Genomic DNA, 22,555 nt, shown 5'->3' on the forward strand with positions numbered 1-22,555 from the left:
TACAATAAACTATCAATAGCCCTTAAAAGGGCCTTTTGTAGGGCATTGCTCTAAAGAAATCAGCTCTTTTACCTGAAAAAAAAATACAAAGACCCCCAACAGTAACACCCACCCACAACCAATCCCTCAAAATAAAAAACCTAACTCTAACAAAAACCTAAGCTACCCATTGCCCTGAAAAGGGCATTTGTATGGGCATTGCCCTTAAAAGGGCAATTAGCTCTTTTGCATTGACCTTAAAAAAAAACACCCCAAAAAAAAGTTTAAAAAAACCTAACACTAACCCCCGACGATCCACTTACAGTTTCTAAAGTCCGGACTTCCAGGTGGCGAGAAGTCTTCATCCAGGCAGCGAGGTCTTGATCCATCCATGCGGCGTCTTCTATCTTCATCCCGGTGGCGCGGAGCGGGTCCATCTTTCAAGACGTCCGGCGTGGAGCATCCTCTTTATACGGTCGCCGCCGTACACTGAATCTTCAATACAAGGGAGCCTTTTCAAAATGGCGTCCCTTGCATTCCTATTGGCTGATTTGATTTTTGAAATTCAAATCAGCCAATAGGATGAGAACTACTGAAATCCTATTGGCTGTTCAAATCAGCCAATAAGATGAGAGCTACTGAAATTCTATTGGCTATTCAAATCAGCCAATAGGATGGGAGCTACTGAAATTCTATTGGGTATTCAAATCAGACAGTAGAATTTTAGTGCTTAAGATGTTAGTAGGTGTGCTTATTTCCAATTTAATTGATTTAACCCCTTAATGACCACAGCACTTTTCCATTTTCTGTCCGTTTGGGACCAAGGCTATTTTTACATTTTTGCGGTGTTTGTGTTTAGCTGTAATTTTCATCTTACTCATTTACTGTACCCACACATATTATATACCGTTTTTCTCGCCATTAAATGGACTTTCTAAAGATACCATTATTTTCATCATATCTTATAATTTACTATAAAAAATTTTATAAAATATGAGGAAAAAATTGAAAAAAACACACTTTTTCTAACTTTGACCCCCAAAATCTGTTACACATCTACAACCACCAAAAAACACCCGTGCTAAATAGTTTCTAAATTTTGTCCTGAGTTTAGAAATACCCAATGTTTACATCTTCTTTGCTTTTTTTGTAAGTTATAGGGCCATAAATACAAGTAGCACTTTGCTATTTCCAAACCATTATTTTTCAAAATAAGCGCTAGTTACATTAGAACACTAATATCTTTCAGGAATCTCTGAATATCCATTGACATGTATATATATTTTTTTTTTAGTAGACATCCCAAAGTATTGATCTAGGCCCATTTTGGTATATTTCATGCCACAATTTCACCGCCAAATGCGATTAAATACAAAAAATCGTTCACTTTTTTACAAATTTTTTCACAAACTTTTGGTTTCTCACTGAAATTATTTACAAACAGCTTGTGCAATTATGGCTTAAATGGTTGTAAATTCTTCTCTGGGATCCCCTTTGTTCAGAAATAGCAGACATATATGGCTTTGGCGTTGCTTTTTAGTAATTAGAAGGCTGCTAAATGCCACTGCGCACTACACGTGTATTATGCCCAGCAGTGAAGGGGTTAATTATGGAGCATGTAGGGAGCTTCTAGGGTTAATTTTAGCTTTAGTGTAGTGTAGTAGACAACCCCAAGTATTGATCTAGGCCCATTTTGGTATATTTCATGCCACCATTTCACCGCCAAATGCGATCAAATTAAAAAAAAACGTTAAATTTTTCACAATTTTAGGTTTCTCACTGAAATCATTTACAAACAGCTTGTGCAATTATGGCACAAATGGTTGTAAATGCTTCTCTGGGATCCCCTTTGTTCAGAAATAGCAGACATATATGGCTTTGGCGTTGCTTTTTGGTAATTAGAAGGCCGCCAAATGCCGCTGCATTTCACACGTGTATTATGGCTAGCAGTGAAGGGGTTAATTATGTAGCTTGTAGGGAGCTTGCAGGGTTAATTTTAGCTTTAGTGTAGAGCTCAGCCTCCCACCTGAAACATGAGACCCCCTGATCCCTCCCAAACAGCTCTCTTCCCTCCCCCACCCCCCAATTGTCCCCGCCATCTTAAGTACTGGCAGAAACTCTGCCAGTACTAAAATAAAAGCTATATTTGGGCTTTTTTTGTGTTTTTTTTTAAGCATATTTACATATGCTGCTGTGTAGGATCCCCCCTTAGCCCCCAGCCTTACTGATCCCCCACCAAAGAGCTCTCTAACCCTCCCCCTCTGCCTTAATGGGCGCCATCTTGGGTACTGGCAGCTGTCTGCCAGTACCCAGTTTAGTGAAAAAATGTGCCTTTTTAAAAAAAAAAAACCCTTTTCTGTAGTGTAGCTTCCCCCCCCCCCAAGATCAACCCCCCACCCCTTCCACATCTCTTAGCTGTTTATTTACAGCTTTCAAAAACTTATTTTGTTGTACTTTTGAAAATTTATTTTTCTGTAGTGTAGCGGTTCCCTCCCGCTCCCGCCCCGTGCACGCGCCCGCCCGCCGCCCCCCGTGCACGCGGGCGCTCCCGTGCGCGCTCCCGCCCCTCCCGCCCCCGATCCCGCCCCCCTCCACTCCACTGGGCACATCGATGGCCGCCCACCCGCCTCCCAGACTTGCTCCCACCCACCAACGATACCGGCCACCGATGTCCGGTGCAGAGAGGGCCACAGAGTGGCTCTCTCTGCATCGGATGGCCAAGGGGGGTTATTGCAGGATGCCTCCATATCGAGGCATCACTGCAATAACCGGAAAGCAGCTGGAAGCGAGCAGGATCGCTTCCAGCTGCTTTCCAGACCAAGGACGTACGCCACACGTCCTCGGTCATTAACTGTATTTTTTTTGAGGACGTGTGGCGTACATCCTTGGTCCTTAAGGGGTTAAATGTATGGCTCTTCATAAGCAATAGTATAATCTAGAGATCATGCAATAGTATAGCAGCTTCAGAGTTCATTATGCTTGTCGTTTTAGTATATTATTATTATTATCGGTTATTTGTGGAGCGGCTACAGATTCTGCAGCGCAAGTATATGGAGGTACTGACTCCTTACAGTTCCTCTAGACCTATAACCTAATCCCAAATCCCCATTCCATAATCTGACCAACCCTAGTTACCAGGGGTTCATACTAGATCGGCTCTTGCCCGCTGTCCCTTTACACTCAAAGCCTTATTCAGAAATTTAGTTCAATACCCATTTGCTAATTGTATCTTGTAACAATTAACTGGCCCAAAAGGGTTCTTCTTTGTAACTACCAGTAGATAACAGTTTTCTAACCCAGTTAATCCACAAGCGACCTGTCCACTAGTTACCCCAATGCTACTCCTTAGAAGAAAAAAAAAGAGTTTTCATCCAAGACTATACACCTTTTTTATTGGCAATTAAGTCATTTAGTGTTCCTGAGGATGTGTTGTTTTAAGTACCTAGTATGCAACTTGTTATTTCTATATTGTTATTTTCTATGTTAGTCATTGTTCGCTGCCATTCGGACGAGAGTAAGTAAGTGCATTTGACAACGTCCAGCTCATACTCTGTACTGTACCTCACTATCCTTGCCTGAATTTAACATGTTTACCTGCTCCTACTGAAAAAGGTTGTATACTTTTTGTTGTAATCTATAAAAACCTCAATACATTTGTTTTATTGTTATGCTGGTTGTGGAGACTGGGGATCTGCATTAGCTAATTCTTGCCATTCTTGAAAGTAGAGAAGGTATCCATAGAACACTATTGTTGTGCAGTCTGATTACATAAGGGGATCTCCGCTATAAACAATCTTTAAGGACTTCCCAATAAGAAGATGAGCAAGTTGTAAGGATGTATTTCTGAGTCTTTGTTAAAGGAATAGTCTAGTCAAAATTAAACTTTCATGATTCAGATCGATTGGTTGAAATTTTAAGCAATGGCACCACCAAGGGGCAAACTCTCTTAAATTATTCAAACCTGTATTTGTAGGATTTGTCTAATATAATATTAGGACTAAGAGAGGGGTGCTTTGCACAACAGTGACTAATGTTCAAAAGAAGTGAGAATAAGGAGAAATTTCCACTAAAGAATGCGATTGCAGCGCTCACTGCCCTGACTACTAGGCAGAAATTAGCACCAACTAAATTAAAACATCACTTTTAATAATGGCTTAAAAGCGGGTAAAAATCTTAAAAACAAGGAAGGAGTGGTTGTGTAATAATAACCCTTATTGTAAGTAATTCAATAGGCCTGTGAGGTAAGATAGCCTCTAAATATGTAAGGGTTTGGAACAAAGTGGCGGTTGGTATCTAGGTAATAATAACAGTGCCAGTTGGCTGAGTTATAGATCCTGACAACGTCTACCGTAATTGGATGGATAAATTAATAACAGATACTTATGCTGAATTTATACTATCTTGTTCATATCACAGAAGTGTTGTGTGATCATATAGGGCTTCAACTAATCCTTATAGAGTGGATCTATGAGTGTCTATTTGAAACTATATTACAAATCGATCCATATCAGTATGAAATAGCCTTCATTTGGTGTAATGCTTCAAAACGTGTGTCTCAATGTTACAATTATCAATAAAGTATGGTTATTTTATAGCGAGGGCATAATCACCTTCATTGGGTTACACAAATACATAGGTTTGATAATATATCGCATCCAGGCTGCAGACCTTAAAGGGACAGTCTAGTATAAATTAAACTTTCATTATTCAGATAGGATTTTTTATTTTAATCAACTTTCCAATTTACTTTTATCATCAAATTTGCTTTTTTCTCTTGGTATTCTTAGTTTAAACTAAACCTAGGTAGGCTCATATGCTAATTTCTAAGCCTTTGAGGGCTGCCTCTTATCACATGCTTTTTAAATCTCTTTTCAACACAAAGAGACAGAAAGTACACATGGGCTATATAGATAACACTGTGTTCAGGCACAGGGGGTTATTTAAGATCAAGCACAATGCAATGCTAAATGTAAGACAATAGATAATAAACAGTCACAGTCATGTGATCAGGGGGCTGGAAGAAGGTTCCTAGATACAAGGTAATCACAGAGGTAAAAAGTACATTAATATAACTGTGTTGTTTGTGCAAAACTGGGGAATGGGTAATAAAGGGATTAGCTAAGCTATCTTTTAAAACAATAACACTTTTTATGGTAGACTGTCCCTTTAAGTTACTGCCCTTGTAATCTGGGTTATTAACAATAGCCAATATTTAGGATATAATTATGTAGATGTTGTGTTTCCATGTATAATGTAATGCTTCAACACGTGTGCCACCTCTGGTTGTATTAGGTTATTTAAATATTCCCTGGTTCTAGTAAAGGGTTCAATTGTTGATCTATAGTGACTCTGAGGATGTTTCAAAAATATTTGTCATTCCACTACTGCAGTTAATATATACCACCGCAGTGTGCAGTCATCTAAACTGTATTGTTAGTGTGCCCCTTTATTTGTAATGTAATTTAACAAATAATCAAACAGAGGATGAATTTGGACTGGTATAGTTTAGTCTCATGAGACGTGTTGTTCCTAACCCTTATATAATTAGAGGCTATCTTACCTCACAGGCCTATTGAATTACTTACAAGAAGGGTTATTATTACACAACCACTCCTTCCTTGTTTTTAAGATTTTCACCCACTTTTAAGCCATTATTAAAAGTTATGTTTTAATTTAGTTGGTGCTAATTTCTGCCTAGTAGTCAGGGCAGTGAGCGCTGCAATCACATTCTTTAGTGGGAATTTCTCCTTATTCTCACACCTTTTGAAACATGATTCAGATAGAGCATGCAATCTTTCTAATTTACTCCTATTACCACTTTTTTTTCGTTCTCTTGGTATCTTTATTTAAATGTAAGCGTAGGAGCCGGCCCATTTTTGGTTCAGCACTTTGGTAGTGCTTGCTGATTGGTGGCTACATTTAGACACCAATCAGAAAGTGCTACCCAGGTTCTGAACCAAAAATGGGCATTAAGAGCAGTCTCAAGACCGATGCTCCTTAACTCGTCCGCCTCCTCTGAGGCTGCGGACATCAATCCGCCCGATCGTATACGATCTGGTTGATTGATACCCCCTGCTAGCGTCCACGAATCTGCAGGGGGCGGCATTGCACAAGCAGTTCACCAGAACTGCTTGTGCAATGATAAATGCCTACAGCGTATTCTGTCGGCATTCAGCGATGTCTGTCGGACATGATCCGCTGAACGGATCATGTCGGACAGACTCTTGATAAATCAGCCCTTATGTGTGTGATGTGTGTTGTTGAAAATGAATAAAAAATTGGGCTAAAGTTACAGTTAACACCTAAACTTTCTATGGCCTGGTGGATGTAAATGTGCGGCAATTTTATTTTTTTAATTGCAGTAAAAACTCTACAGAAGCCAAAATGTAAAAACACTTTTAGGCTCAATTTTAACATTCACAATGTAAATTTAGATTTAATCCCTAGAATAGGCAATAGTGATTATCCATTAAAGGGACACAAAACCCCAAAAATGTATTTTATGATTTAGAGATATCATACAATTTTAACAGCTTTCCAATTTACTTCTATTATCTAATTTGCTTAATTCTCTTGGTATCCTTTGTTGTAGAAGCAGCAATGCACTACTGGGAGCTAGTTAATGCATTGGGTGAGCCAATAGTATGAGGAATATATGTGCAGCCACCAATCAGCATCTTCTGAGCCTACCTAGGTATCCCTTTCAACAAACAATATCAAGATAACAAAACAAATGAGGTAATAGAAGTAAATTGGAATGTTATTTAAAGGGACACTCAGGTTAAATTAAATTTTTATGATTCAGATACAGCATGTCATTTTAAACAACTTTCCAATTTACTTCCATTAAAAAAAATGTGCACACTCTTATATTTACAATTTTTGAGTCACCAGCTCCTACTGAGCATGTGCAAGAATTCACAGACTATTCGTATATGCATTTGTGATTGGCTGATTGCTATCACATGGTACAAGGGGAGTGGAAATACACATAACTTTGAAATTTGTTATAAAAAAATCTACTGCTAATTTGAAGTTCAGACTAAGTGCTATTGCATTGTCTTGTTATCTTGCATTTGTTGATTATGCAAATCTAATGTGTTGACTGGTCCTTTAAATTCAACATGTTCTATCTGAATCATGAAAGTCCCTTTAACTGACAGAAAGGACTGCAATGCATTCCTTTGAATTGTGATGTTGCATCTCATACAGCTAATCGCTTTATACATGATATAGAGGGCCTGATAGTCTCCTGCATGGAGAGAACTAATGCAAAATCTTTGAGATTTTTTAAGACCTTGTATTGTAATGTAGGAATTTCTGTATCACATAAAGAACACTACATAGCAACATAAACATTTCTCAAGATAAAATTTGTGTTTCTAAAAATTTTTTAAGGGCCTCGCCATACCGATGAGGCTTCTTAGAATATCTCACCTCAGCAGCGAGGTTTTGACTATCAGGCCGATAGACAAAAGCCTCTGCAAAGTATAACTGAAAACCAATTGCCAAATATGGACTACATGTTTTTAAGAAAGTAAAAATTACAAAGTTTATTACCTACAATTCTATATTTTTATAAATTCTACAGAACGTGTTATGGTAGATGTACAAAGTGTAGAGACAACAGCATTATTTGTCAGTAATTAGCCTGCAATTAATCACAGCACAACTCGATTGTGGGTGGGGAGGTCATCAGAGCTGCAGCAGGCAGAAAAGATATGTAGACCACCCATATCTGTTATTGAGTTTGCTCTCTTCAAATTAGAAACAGCACCGTGGAGCAGTCCATGACTAATTTGAGGGGGCAGGGGGAATTATCATCATGAGAATCCCCATAAAAACAGTACAGACAATATGCTTGTAAGAAGATATGATAGAAAACATAAGCAAACAAGTAACTCATTTAATTTTGTGAATATATAGTGAGTTTCTTTTCAATTAAGCTATATTACCACATGCAGTGTGTTCATATAAATTAATATGATTTATTTTAATTTTAAAAATAATGCAAGTCTAATTAGCCAAACAAAATAACCCCAGCTGTCTAGGAACCCCTCAATCAAGTTATTAGTTTATTAGTTACATTTAGAAACCACTAGGGTTGCCAGTGTTGCCACCTTTCTTGGAAAGAAATTCAGACTGTGTTCATTAGCTAAATTTGCATAAATAATTATACAGTAGAACGTTACTCATACAAAGGTGCAGGAAAGACAACCAAGTAAATATAGTAAAATGATCAGCTTTTTTGTAAAAAGTTAAAAACAGTCCAAGAAAACCATAACTCATACCACACAGGAGCTGCTAAATAATTATATAGCATATAGAATTAAATCTGCTAGGACTGATTTTATATGATCATTTATTTATAATTACACAGAAACTCTGCAGAATGAGTAACATTCCAGTTTCACTGAGGAAATTAAGCCTCCTCCTGATAGAGACGATGAACAAAAAGCTCATTATTCAACAACAAAAACAAACTGAAGATATTGCAAATGCCAACAGAGATTTTGGCAGTTGAAGCCACTGAGCTGAAGAAACAAACGGACGAAAAGGATGTGATACTACATGAGCAAATGATGAGAAAAGAGGAACTCACAGATGTTCTGACCACACTTCAGCAGAGTTGCTTCATTTTAGAAGATAACATCATGGAGGTGGTATAAACAGAGGTGCAGGCAGGACGTAGGCCAAAAAAATCATTTTTTGTTCTTTGTCTTTACGGGTGTTGCAGTGGAGCTCCTAAATTCTAAGAGGATGGCCTCAAGAAACAGATGTATTCCCAAGAAGTACCTGTATGGAGTGAACATTTAGAGCAGTAGTGCTTTTAGAGAAAAGAAACAAGCAAGAAAGAGGAGAAATGTAGCAGGAGAGAGAGAGAAACCAGAGCAGCAGAAAGTTCCTAATTCTAACGTGGTAGCCCAAGCTGTTGCTGTTAACGAAGCTGAGGTAACCAGTCATGTTTTGGTTGATAGTGTTCCTCCTCCTGTTCCCTCTCCTTCGCTAGCGTCTATCTCTCTTTCTCTTTCTTTGTCTTCTGATTCCATTCCCCCTCTGCTTCCTATTCGTAATTCCTTCTCCCTCCTATTCCTTTAGCCTAGGGTAGTCCAGTCCCCTTGACAGGTAGCATGGCAGATTGTGTGTTGTCCCCTGTCCAGGGGTCTGAGTGGCATTGGTGCTTAAAGATGGAGGGTGGGGTACTTACCTGTCCATCTTGCCCGTCATCTGCTTCTGTGACATACACCGGCCACTCCTTCCTCCTCCCTCCTATTCCTTTAGCCTAAGGTAGTCCAGTCCCCTTGCCAGGTAGCATGGCAGAGCGTGTGTGGTACCCTGTACATAATGTCCAGGGATCTGAGTGACATTGGTGCTTAAAGATGGAGGGTGGGGTACTTACCTGTCCATCTTGCCCGTCATCTGCTTCTGTGACATACACTGGCCACTCCTTCCTGTGCACACAGATAGCTAAGTTCCAAATGCATGACTTCATTCGTGGAGGACCATCTTTGTTATGGGTAAATGACAAGTAATAACTCTGGGACCTTGCAAAGGGCATGGCAGGTGTGAGCAGGGGGTGCAAGTCACTTCATTTTGGAAGATATCATCATGGAGGTGGTATAAAGAGCGGTTCATGCAGGAAGTACAATCATGTAAAATCATGCCAACCAAAAGCAGAAAAATCACCAAGAGATTCCTTAATGCTGGCAAAAACAAGTTGGAGGCAAGGTCTCTCAGGGGGTAGATGCATCCAGGGTAAGCTTATTTATTCCCCCTCCTGCATCCTCTCCCCATTGCGCTTACCCCACCCCACTATCTAGGAAATCCATGGCCTCCATCCAGGATCCTTTGTCTAATATGGGTTCTCCAGTATCCCTGTCCTGCTCCTCCTCCCCAGTCTTTCCCCATCACCATCCGTGGAGGCCACACCCCCTCCATCCGGTGTAGAGACAGCTGCAAGAAGTGGTGGAGTGGCCTAACAATGTGTCCCCGGTGCCCGTGGTAGTATTAACAATGGTGAGCAATCCAGTGGTATAGGGCACTCCGACTGTAGGCATACCCTCCAATTTGAACACTTAGGAAGTCACATACACAAACAGTAACATCATTGGTGTGCGCAAATAACATTGCACAAGCAATGCCCACAAGTATGCTAGCTTGGTCAAACACTGCCTGTAACCCTCAGTGGGTTCCTAATAGTAATTTAATAGCAGGTGGGGGGGTAATAACGCATTTGGTTGGGGGCAAAAATCAGTCCAACGCTTTCCAGAATAGTTTCATCAGCAGGTATACATGTAGCAATTGGCCTCAACAGCAATTGGCCCCTGTGTCCCCCTCTTCTTTGCTAGCGTATATCTCTCTTTCTCTTTCTTTGTCTTCTTATTCCATTCCCCCTCTGCTTCCTACTCCTATTCGTAGGCTTTCTTCCTCTGTAATTCCTCCTCCCTCCTATTCCTTTAGCATAGGGTAGTCCAGTCCCCTTGCCAGGTAGCATTGCAGAGTGTGTGTGGTCCCCTGTACATAATGTCCAGGGGTCTGAGTGGCATTGGTGCTTAAAGGGACACTAAACCCAAAAAAATTCTCTCATGAGTCAAGTAGAGAATACAATTTTAAACAACATTATAATTTACTTGTATTATCTAATTTGCTTCATTCCTTAGATATTGTTTGTGAGCCAATCACACGAGGCATCTATGTGCAGCAACCAATCAGCAGCCACTGAGCCTATCTAGATATGCTTTTCAGCAAAGTATATCAAGAGAATTAAGCAAATTAGATAATAGAAGTAAATTAGAAAGTTGTTTAAAATTGTACTCTCTTTCTGAATCTTGAAAGAAAAAATGTGGGTTTCATGTCCCTTTAAAGATGGAGGGTGGGGTACTTACTTGTCCATCTTGCCCGTCATCTACTTCTGTGACATACACCGGCCACTCCTTCTTGTGCACGGAGATAGCTAAGTTGCAAATGCATGACTTCATTCATGGAGGACCATCTTTGTTATGGGTAAATGATGAGTAATAACTCCGGGACCTTAAGAAGGGAACAGGCAGGTATGGCAGGTGTGAGCAAGGGGTGCAAGTTGCTTCATTTTGGAAGATATCATCATGGAGGTGGTATAAAGAGCGGCGCATGCAGGAAGTACAATCATGTGCAATCATGCCAGCCAAAAGCAGGAAAATCCCAAAGAGATTCCTAGATGCTGGCAAAAACAAGTTGGAGGCAAGGGCAATCCAGGAGCATAAGAGGATACTAAAATAAACAGAAGATAAAAAAGGTGCAGCAGCCTTTCAGGGGGTAGATGCATCCAAGCATTTATTCCCCCTCCTGCATCCTCTCCCCATTGCGCTTACCCCACCACACTATCTAGGAAATCCAGGGCCTCCATCCGGATCCTTTGTCTCATATGGGTTCTTCAGTATCCCTGTCCTTCTCCTCCTCCCTGGTCTTTCCCCATCACCATCCATGGAGGCCCCCCCCCCCCCCCCCCCCCGCCATCCGGTGTAGAGAAAGCTGCAAGAACTGGTTGAGTGGCCTAACAATGTGCCCATGGCGGGCAATCCAGTGGTATAGGCCACCCCAACTGTAGGCATACCCTTCACTTTGCACACTCAGGAAGTCACATACACAAACAGTAACATCATTGGATGTGTGCAAAAAACATTGCGCAAGTAATGCCCTCAAGTATGCCAGCGTGGTAAAACACTGCCTGTAACCCTCAGTGGGTTCCTAATAGTAATTTAATAGCAGGTGGGGGGTAATAACGCATTTGGTTGGGGGGGGGGGAATCAGTCCAACGCTTTCCAGAATAGTTCCATCAGCAGGTATACATGTAGCAATTGGCCTCAACAGTAGCTTTGTTTCAATATTCAAAGTTTTAATGCACCTGGCCCTGCTTCATTTTACAATTTCCCTTAAGAGGGGGAGTACAATTGGGCAATTTTGGTCACAGCTATTCAATGCCAGTCAGTCCCCTTTTATTAATGTTTTTTGCAGAATGATGTTGGTAGGCCAGACAATAGGGCCAGGCCTAAATATGATTGTCAATCATCTCTTAACATTATTAAGGGCGCTAATGGGATCACTTATGTTAGGTCAGACATTGCTGATAAGACTCAGGATCAAGGAGTAGGAAGTTTTCAGGATACTTATTTTCAGTCTGCAGAATCATCAGCAACAAAGCAGGAAGTGGTCGAAATAAGAGGAGAATATACAGCAACGCAAAATACAGCAGCGCAGCCTGTGGTAAGCAGATCAGCCCAGCAACAGGAGGAGAGAAAGATAGAGCATGCAAACAACATGCAAGTGGCTCAAGCAGATCCTACAGGGCAGCGTCTGGAGAGAGCAAGGTAAGAGTATTTTGTGTGATAGAATTAGAATTTGTGATTTCTCTACAGACGATCCTGACCTAGAGGGGGTAAAAGGTGAGGGTCAGCGTAAGCTGCTAAAAATAGTTAAAAGATTATGCGAAAAGAAAAATAATTAGAGCAAGGAAAGATGTCAGATGATAGTGATGGGGAAGTTATTGGGTGGAGGAAGTGGAAGAGACAAAATTGGTTCAGCTGACCATACATCTAATAGCGAGAGCACTGAAAGGAAAATCTGTTGATGTATTTGAGATGACCAGGGAAGCGGTAGCAGAGGAGCTGAGAAATGAGGAGGACAGAAATAAGACAAAACATATATTCCCAGAATGAGTTACGGGTATAATGGTTTATGCTGAATGCTTCCTATCAACATATCCAGGACATATGAAACCAGTGGTGGGATTCAGAAATCTTCGCAACAGGTTCTCTAACTTCCTTATAATACAGAAAGTTAGGACATTTGTGCTGTGATGTTAGAACCTTTACACTTTCATCCTAACTGGTTTAACTCCTTAAAACAGTTGTCTATATTAAATTACAAGACTGTAGTATACCTTGATTGAAATAAGCAAAAAGGAGAAATGTCTCCTACATTGTTTCCTGGTATAAGAAGAAATTGGAAACACATTAAGGGAAAGACAATTTTACCAGTTACTGCCCCCTTAAAGACACACTAAACCCAAATGTTTTCTTTTATCATTCAGATAGAGCATCCAATTTTAAGCAACTTTCTAATTTACTCCTATTATCAATTTGTGTTCGTCCACTTGCTATCTTTATTTGAAAAAGTAGGAATGTAAGGTTAGGAGCCGGCCCATTTTTGATTCAGCATCTGGGTAGCACTTGCTGATTGGTGGCTACATTTAACCACCAATCAGCAAGCGCTAACCAGGTGCTGAACCAAAAATGGGCCGGCTCTTCAGCTTTCATTCCTGCTTTTTCAACTAAAGATACTAAGAGAACGAAGAAAAATTGATAACATGAGTAAATTAGAAAGTTGCTTAAAATTGCATGTTCTATCTGAATCATGAAAGAAAAAACGTGGGTTTAGTATCCCTTTAAGCAAGATGGCATTACCCAACCTCCATTCTTGAGAACCTGGGAAATTTTAGAAACAGGTCTGCAAGAACTGGTGAGAACCGGCTGAATCCCTCCACTGGATGAAACCCATTATAAGATATGTGCACATGATAGCAGGGTGTTACGCAAAGTATGGGGGATATTCGTGGAAAATAATACCGAGTTTAAAATGGTTACTTTATAGATGATGGATAGAGGTAGAAAACAGTTTGAAGTGAGGATACCTGAAATGTGGAAAATGCTAGTCAAAGTGGCAGAGACCCATACAGAAAAAAAAAAGTCAGGGGTAAAGGTTAGGATGCAGAAAACAGAGGCCAAGAAATGCTGGGCATACAATGAGAAAAGATGCAATAGAGCAAGTCGTAAATACAAGCATGCCTATAGGTATTGTGGGGCGGGCAAAGATTGTAGCAAAATGAACAAGGCAGGGGTAGGTATTTCTTTCAAGGATCAGGCAGTAGTGGAGGACAGAACAAAGGAGGCAACCAAAATGCCTCTTAAAGGGACATGAAATCCAAATTTTTTCTTTTGTGATTCAGAAAGAGCATGCGATTTTAAACAACTTTCCAATTCATTTATATTATCATATTTGCTTCATTGTCTTGATAATCTTTTTTTTAAAGCATATCTAAATATGCTCAGTAGCTGCTGATTGGTGGCTGCACATAGATGCCTCATGTTATTGGCTCACTCATGTGCATTGCTATTTCTTCAACAAAGGATAACTAAAGAATAAAGGAAATTAGATAATAGAAGTACATTTAAATGTTGTTTAAAATTGGATGCTCTGTCTGAATCATGAAATATAAATTTTAGGTTTCATGTCCCTTTAAGTTAGATAAGTTGGTAACTGAACTTGGGGCTTATCCTTTTAGAAAATAGAGGGAGCTATTGATAAATGACAGTTGATAAAGAGTATGCATTCCGCTACAAGTTATTGGGGTGTAAGTTTCAAGAGCAGTGTTATTGTGATAAATGCCTTCCCATGGGGTGTGCTGTTTCTTGTGCTGTATTTGAGACTTTTAGTTCCTTCTTACACTGGTTGTTAGTAAAAAGGGCAGGGAATAGCAACATAGTGCACAACCTAGATGATTTTGTAGTGGCAGGGCCAGCTAATTCTGGGGGCTGTAGTTTGTTGAAGGAGGAATGTAAGGGGATGTTAGGGAAATTAGGTGTCCCAGTCACACAGGATAAGTCAGAGGGCCTATGGTCTAGATTCATATTTCTAGGGATTACAATAGATCCAATGGAAGGACAATGGGAGTTGTCACTGAATAAGGTAGAAGCGGCCAAGATGTTAATTGGGAACGCCATGGGCAGGAGGAAAACACGTTAAGGGAGATGCAAACATTTTTAGGGGTTCTAAATTTCCCATCCATCCCTGCAGGGAGGGATTTTAAAAGAAGGTGGATATAGAATGTGAAAATATGCATAAAAGGGGTGAGCAAGCCTGAGCATAAGATTAGGCTAACAGGAAATATGAGGGCACATCTGAGGGTATGGAGGGAGTATTAAGAAAACTTTAATGGTATAATGATAAGGGAGGAATTAAAGTTATTTACAGATGCTGCAGGAAGTACAGATTTTGGGGCTAATGAATGGTCCAAGGAATGTGTGGCGAGGGGTTGGACAAAAAAACTTAGCCTTATTGGAACTGTTCCCAATAATAGTAGCACTAGAGCTATTGGGAAGCGAGCTAGCGAATAAAAAAAAATCATATTCTGGTCAGACAAAATAAAAATAGTGGAAGAAATAAATAATTTGTCAGCATCATCATTGCCTGTAGTTAGTTACTTAAGGCATTTGGTATTGAGGTATTTACTGTTCAACGTTATGCTCAGAGAAAAGTATATACCTGGCGTAAAAAACGTGATTGCAGATGTACTGTACATTAGGGATGGGCGAATGTGTTTATATCCGAATTCGAATGTTAGAACGAATTTTATTGTAGAAATTCGATTTACATAATAGAATGTTGATAAGAACGAATATTTTTAAAAATTTGATTTTCGAATGTTATTTACAGTTTTCGAATGTCACATTCGAATATCACATTCAAATTCGAATATTACATTTATAAAACACAATTGTAGACTAGAAACACTATTTTGAATGTCATATTCGAATCGAATATCACATTCGAATCGAATGTCACATTCGAATTTGAATATCACATTTAAAACACAGTATTAGACTAGAAATACTATTTCAAATTCGAATGTGACATTCGAATTCGAATATTACATTTATTAAACACAGTTGTAGACTAGAAATACTATTTCAAATTTGAATGTCACATTCGAATTCGAATATTACATTTTGAAATTGAATGAATACATAGCTAAACATTCTATTATTCGAACAAATATTTTCGAATTTTATTAAAAAATTCAAAAACAAAAATTCGAAAATAGAATGTTAGAATGTTTTATAAACATTTGAAATTCGATTCGAACAAACGAATGTATCAAAATTCCTTTTAAATTTCAAATTTTTAGAAACATTCGCCCATCCCTACTGTACAGGTTAAGATGGGAGGCATTTAGGAGATGGGTTCCCGAGGCAGAGACAAAAGGTGACACCTGCCCTATGTTTGTTTGGCAGATTGGGAGCAATCAGAAGGAATAAGAGATTTGGTATCCAAATCTGTGGCTCCAGGAACAAGGTCAAGCTACAGGAAGTACTGAGAGCTTTAGGGGAGATAAAGAAGAAAAATAAGAAAATACATTTTTGGAATGGATGTGGCAGCTCAAGAAAAAAGGGGTAAAGAAAGAGCAAGTTAACTTAGTTTTGGCAGAGGTGGGATTCTTTACGGATTTATCTGGCTAATTTTTAAAAATGTTCTCCAACTGCCCCCCCAGAAATGTAGCGCCATTTATAAAATAAAAAATATTAGCATTTAAAAAATAAAAAAAACTGCACTAAGCTGTTTTTAGGGGTTAAAAGTGGCGGGTCTGGGGTTTTAGAAAAAAACGGAACTGAAAAGTGCCTTTACATTGCGATCTATGGGGACTGTGTATTCGCTATAAATATATATGTATATGCTTATTGCTTATATATACATATATATTTATGTGTTAATATGAGTATATACAATTGTGAGAAGAAGAGTTGGAGAGAGATGGAAGAATGAGTGCTTGCGGCTTTCAGTGAAACATGGTGGAGGGTCTGGTTTGGGGCTGCATTTCTGCCAGTGGTGTTGGCGATATTGTTCAAATTGATGGGATCATGAATGCTGAAAAGTACAGACAGGTTTTAATTCATCACGCCATTCCTTCTAGAAAGCGCCTGATTGGGAATGGTTTTATTTTTCAGCATGATAACGATCCCAAGCACACTGCTAATACAGTGAAATCGTATGTGGAGAGAAAAACAGCTGACAGTCATGGACTGGCCTCCACAAAGTCCAGACCTTGATATTATAGAGGCAATATGGGCAGAGAAAGTAATAAAAGACAGCATTTGTACAATATACTTCCATTAGCAAAAATACCTTTAGTTATTACTGACTACCTACTAACATTTCCCAGAGGCGCTTTAGGAACTTGTGGGCGATGCCCACCTGTGTTTTGTGGGTGGAGATGTAGTAAGTGGGCAGGGCCACATGTAGGACTAGATGCATCATGGACTGGGTTGGTTTGAGTTGGGGGTGTGTTGTGGGCAGAGCCAGGACAGCTCCTGGTTACATTCACCAGATGTAGTCAGCTAGCTCCCAGTAGTGCATTGCTGACTTTAACTATATGCTTAACTCCTTAGCAAGAGTTAAACACAAAGTTATAACACAATAATAATAATAATAAAATGCTTTAACACATTAGAACATTTTCTTTTTGCTATTTATGTCCCTTTAATGTCCCCTTACTTTAGGCCCTAGTTCGTATACACAAATTAGTTGTCTATGAAGTCTTTCCAAGTGGGCATTTCTTTCAATATCAACTATCAGATTATAAAAAGGATAAACTGGACACTGTATATTCCTCATCTACGTTTATTATACTCAGGATTGTTTTATTTCATCATCAAGCAATAGGTTATGCTACCAGGCAACGTGTTCTCTGCTAATCCCATGAACAGATCGCCTAATACTCCAAGCTGTTGAAACCTACTTAGTATGACTATTAATCATACCCAAGGGACACAATCTGTTTTCTCCATCATGTAACAGTGAGAGTTTGTTTATTTATCTGGACAAATTGTAACACTATGGTGTTTATGTAGTAATTGGATGTGATGGAGAAGGGGGGGGCGTGCTAATTAATAACAGTCATTAACTACTTTACGGGCTAGAAAGGGTCAAAGTAATAGAACATACATAGAACTTCACCCCTGCTGTGCGCTGCTGGCCAACATGGGCTGCAGACCAGAAACAAGAAACCAAAATCACTCAACCATGTAACAGACTTTTGGCATTCTTAAGGTTTTATGTTTTCAAATAGAAGATAGGTTTATGTCTGTATATAAATTATATAATGAGGTCTGAGATGGGACATTTTAAGTTCTGAATCATCCTGGTTATAAACTATCCTGACACATTTTAAAGGGGCATGAAAATGTATAAACGCATACTCTAATTCATTAGGTCATGTTATTTATACATTAGCGTCGCTTCCTGTGTTTTTAACTCTCACAAAAGGGTTAAACACAAGCTAAAGTTCTATTTGGGAGCTACTGCACATTACAGCTCCTGAGCAGAATATGCATTTGCCAATCACCAGTTGTGTCCTGCTCAGGAGCTGCAATGTATTGCAGCTCTTGAACTGACTATATATAGCTTGTGCTTAAAGGGACATTAAACAGTATGAGATTGTAATTTAAAATGTTTAATTGTGTGTTGTAAAAAAAAAGTTACTTTACTTAAAATGACAGTCTACTCCAGAATTGTTATTGTTTAAAAAGATAGATAATCCCTTTATTACCCATTCCCCAGTTTTAAATAACCAACAAGGTTATAGTAATATACTTTTTACCTCTGTGATTACCTTCTATCTAAGCCTCTGCAGACTGCCCTCTTATTTCAGTTTTTTTTGACAGACTTACATTTTAGCCAATCAGTGCCCTCTCATAAGTAACTCCACAGGCCTTAGCACGTTTTCTGTATGGCACACATGAACTAACACCCTCTAGATGTTAAAAACTGTCCAATGCATTCATATATGAGAAGTCCTTCAAGGGCTTAGCAATTAGAATATAAGCCTACCTAGGTTTAGCTTTCAACTAAGAATACCAAGAGAACGAAGCAAATTTGATATTAAAAGTAAATTGGAAAGATATCAACTTTCTCAATTTTACTGAGTTCCTATAAAGTAATGTGTGTCTTCATGTTGTAACCTAGATTTCCACATCCACTATATCACACCTATATGTGCTTGTTCGACATACCATTCTAAAACCATATGCATTAGTATGGATTTGCCCCCCTCCTTTGCGGCTATAACAGCCATCACTATTCTAAGAGGGCTTTACACAAGATTTTGAAGTGTGTCTATTGGATTTTTTGCCCATTCAGCCAAAAGAGCATTTGCGAGGCCAAGTACTGAAGTTGGACAAGAACTCGAAATCAGCATTCCAGTTCATCCCAAAGGTGTTCAATGGGGTTGAGGTCAGAGCTCTGTGCAGGCCACTTAAAGGGACACTGAACCCAAAAAATGATTTTCGTGATTCAGATAGAGCATGGAATTTTAAGCAACTTTCTAATTTACTCCTATTATCACATTTTCTTTATTCTCTTGGTATCTTTATTTGAAATGCAAGAATGTAAGTTTAGATGCCGGCCCATTTTGGTGAACAACCTGGGTTGTCCTTGCTGATTGGTGGATAAATTAATCCACCAATAAAAAAGTGCTGTCCGGAGTTCTGAACCAAAAAAAAGCTGAGATGCCTTCTTTTTCAAATAAAGATAGCAAGAGAATGAAGAACAATTGATAATAGGAGTAAATTAGAAAGTTGCTTAAAATTGCATGCTCTATCTGAATCACAAAAGAAAAAAATTGGGTTCAGTGTCCCTTTAAGTTCCTCCACACCAATCTCGTCAAATGATGTCATCATAGACCTCACTTTGTGCACAGGAGCACATTCATGCTGGAACTGGAAAGAGCCTTCCAAAACTGATGCCACAAAAGTATAAGCACACAATTCTCAAAAATGTATTTGTATCTTGTAGCATTAAGATGACCTAGCCCAAAACTAGAAAAACAGCCCCAGATCATTATCCCACCTCCACCAAACTATACAGTAAGCACTATGCATTTTGATAGGTAGTGTTCTCCAGGTATCCTCCACACCCCTAGTTCTTTCATCAAACTGCCAGGTATTGAGGCATGATTCATCACTCTAGAGTCCAGACTTTTCCAGTACTCTAGAGTCCAGTGGCAGCATACTTTATACCACTCCAGACAACGCTTGGCATCACGCATCTTGATGTGAGGCTTGTGTAAAGCTGATTGGTCATGGGAACTCATTTTATGAAGATACCAACACACAGTTCTTGTGCTTATGTTGCTTCCAGAGGCAGTTTGGAACTCTCTAGTGAGTGATGTAACAGATTATGGGCGATTGCTTCAGCACTCAGCAGCCCACTCTGTGACCTTTTGTGGTCTACCACTTTGTGGCATGGCTATTGTTACTCCTAGATGTTTCTACTTTACAATAGTAGGAATTAGAGTTGACTGGGGCAGATCTAGTAAGGCAGAAATTTCACAAACTGATACAAAGGTGGCATCCTATGACGTTGCTGTGTTTAATGCTATTGAGCTCTTCAGTACAACCCACAGTACTGTCAATGTTTTTCTAAGGAGATTTCATGGCTATGTGCACCTTATAGCAATGGGTATGGCTGAAACACCTGAACAATAATAAGTAGGGTTGTCTGCATACTTTTGGTCATATAGTGTATCAATTTTTCTGCTAAGTACAATTAGGGGTAGATATAAAAGGGGTACTGGCACATTGGTATATCTTGAATAAAACACTCTCACCTAGATTACAAGTTTTGCGTTACAGTATTAACACCGAAAAAATGGCAATTTCAGTGTAAAAACAGTATTGCAGCCATTACGAGTCTTGTCGGTATAGCTATACCGCAAACATTTTAGCCTGTAACGCAACGTCAATCCCGCACTCCAAAAAATGACGTTTTTGCGTGGGATTTCCATAGCGCTGGTATTACAGGTTGTGCGCTGAGGCTAAAAATGCTTGCGTTCCAGCCTATACCGACACGATCCATTCCGCTATCTGAGACCAGTAGTTATGAGATTTGCGCAACAAAAATGTTTTACAAAACTCATAACTATTACAAAGTACACTAACACCCATAAACGACCTATTTACCCCTATTCCGCCGCCCTCCCGCATCGCAAACACTATTCAAAACTTATTAACCCCTAATCTGCCGCTCCTGACATCGATGCCACTAATAAATATTATTAGCCACTATTCCGCCGCTCCCCAACATCGCCACCACTATAATAAAGTTATTAACCCCTATTCCCTGGCACCCCAACATCGCTGACACAATAATAAAGCTATTAACCCCTATTCCGCCACTCTCTGACATCGCCGCCACTAAATAAAGTTATTAACCCCTAAACCTCTGGCCTTCCACATCATCGCCACTAAATAAACCTATTAACCCCTAAATCGCCAGCCCCCAGCATCGCAAAAAACAAAATTAAACTATTAACCCCTAAACCTAACAACCCCCTAACTTTAAATTAAAATTATAATATCCCTATCTTAAAATAAATAAAAACTTACCTGTGAAATTAAAAAAACTAAGTTTAAACTAACAATTAACCTAACATAACTATTATACTAAAATTAAAATAACTACCAATTAAAAAAACTAACACTACTAAAATAAAATTAGGTCTAAAATTACAGAAAATAACAAACACTAAATTACAAAAAATAACAAATAAAATTATCCAAAATAAAAACAATTACCCCTAATCTAATAGCCTTATAAAAATAAAAAAGCCCCCCCAAAATAAAAAAAAAACCTAGCCTACAATAAACTACCAATAGCCCTTAAAAGGGCCATTGCCCTAAATAAATCGGCTCTTTTACCTGTAAAAAAATACAAAGACCCCCCACAACAGTAAAACCCACCACCCAACCAACCTCCCCAAATAAAAAAACTCTAACAAAAACCTAAGCTACCCATTGCCCTGAAAAGGGCATTTGTATGGGCATTGCCCTTAAAAGGGCATTCAGCTCTTTTAAAAAAAAGCCCAAACCCTAATCTAAAAAAAACCCCACCCCAAAAAAGTAAAAAAAAAAAACACTAACCCCCGACGATCCACTTACAGTTTCTGAAGTCTGGACATCCAGGCGGCGAGAAGTCTTCATCCATCCAGGCGGCGTCTTCTATCTTTATCCAGGCGGCATCTTCTATCTTCATCCCGGTGGCGCCTTCTATCTTCATCCCGGCGGGTCCATCCTTAAAGACATCCGGCGCTGAGCATCCTCTTCATACGTACACTGAATCTTCAATGCAAGGGAGCCTTTTCAAAATAGCGTCCCTTGCATTCCTATTGGCTGATTTGATTTTTGAAATTCAAATCAGCCAATAGGATGAGAGCTACTGAAATCCTATTGCCTGTTCAAATCAGCCAATACAATGAAAGCTGCTGAAATTCTATTGGCTATTCAAATCAGCCAATAGAATTTCAGTAGCTCTCATCCTATTGGCTAATTTGAACAGCCAACAGGATTTCAGTAGCTTTCATCCTATTGGCTGATTTGAATTTCAAAAATCTAATTAGCCAATAGGAATGCAAGGGACGCCATTTTGAAAAGGCTCCCTTGCATTGAAGATTCAGTGTACGGCGGTGACCGTATGAAGAGGACACTCCGCGCCGGATGTCTTCAAGGATGGACACGGTCCACGCAGCCGGGATGGAGATAGAAGACGTCGCCGGGATGAAGATAGAAGATGCCACCTGGATGAAGATAGAAGACACCGCCTGGATGGATGAAGACTTCTCGCCGCCTGGATGTCAGGACTTCAGAAACTGTAAGTGGATCGTCGGGGGTTAGTGTTAGGTTTTATTTAACTTTTTTTGGGTGTGTTTTTTTTAGATTAGGGTTTGGGCTTTTTTTTAAAAGAGCTGAATGCCCTTTTAAGGGCAATG

At 39.3% G+C, this 22,555-nt stretch overlaps 1 protein-coding gene across 1 annotated transcript in view; it reads left to right on the forward strand.

The window, feature by feature from the left end:
- The first annotated feature begins 8,677 nt into the window (after positions 1–8,677).
- The window catches only part of ENTPD4 (ectonucleoside triphosphate diphosphohydrolase 4), a 110,836-nt gene continuing 96,958 nt past the window's right edge, over positions 8,678–22,555 (forward strand). The window contains exons 1-2 of the mRNA XM_053718121.1: positions 8,678–8,931; positions 12,136–12,326. The gene's annotated coding sequence lies outside the window, so the exon portion shown is untranslated. The remainder of the gene's footprint in view (positions 8,932–12,135; positions 12,327–22,555) is intronic.

The sequence above is a fragment of the Bombina bombina genome, chromosome 6, assembly GCF_027579735.1.
Source record: "Bombina bombina isolate aBomBom1 chromosome 6, aBomBom1.pri, whole genome shotgun sequence".
NCBI lineage: Eukaryota > Metazoa > Chordata > Amphibia > Anura > Bombinatoridae > Bombina > Bombina bombina.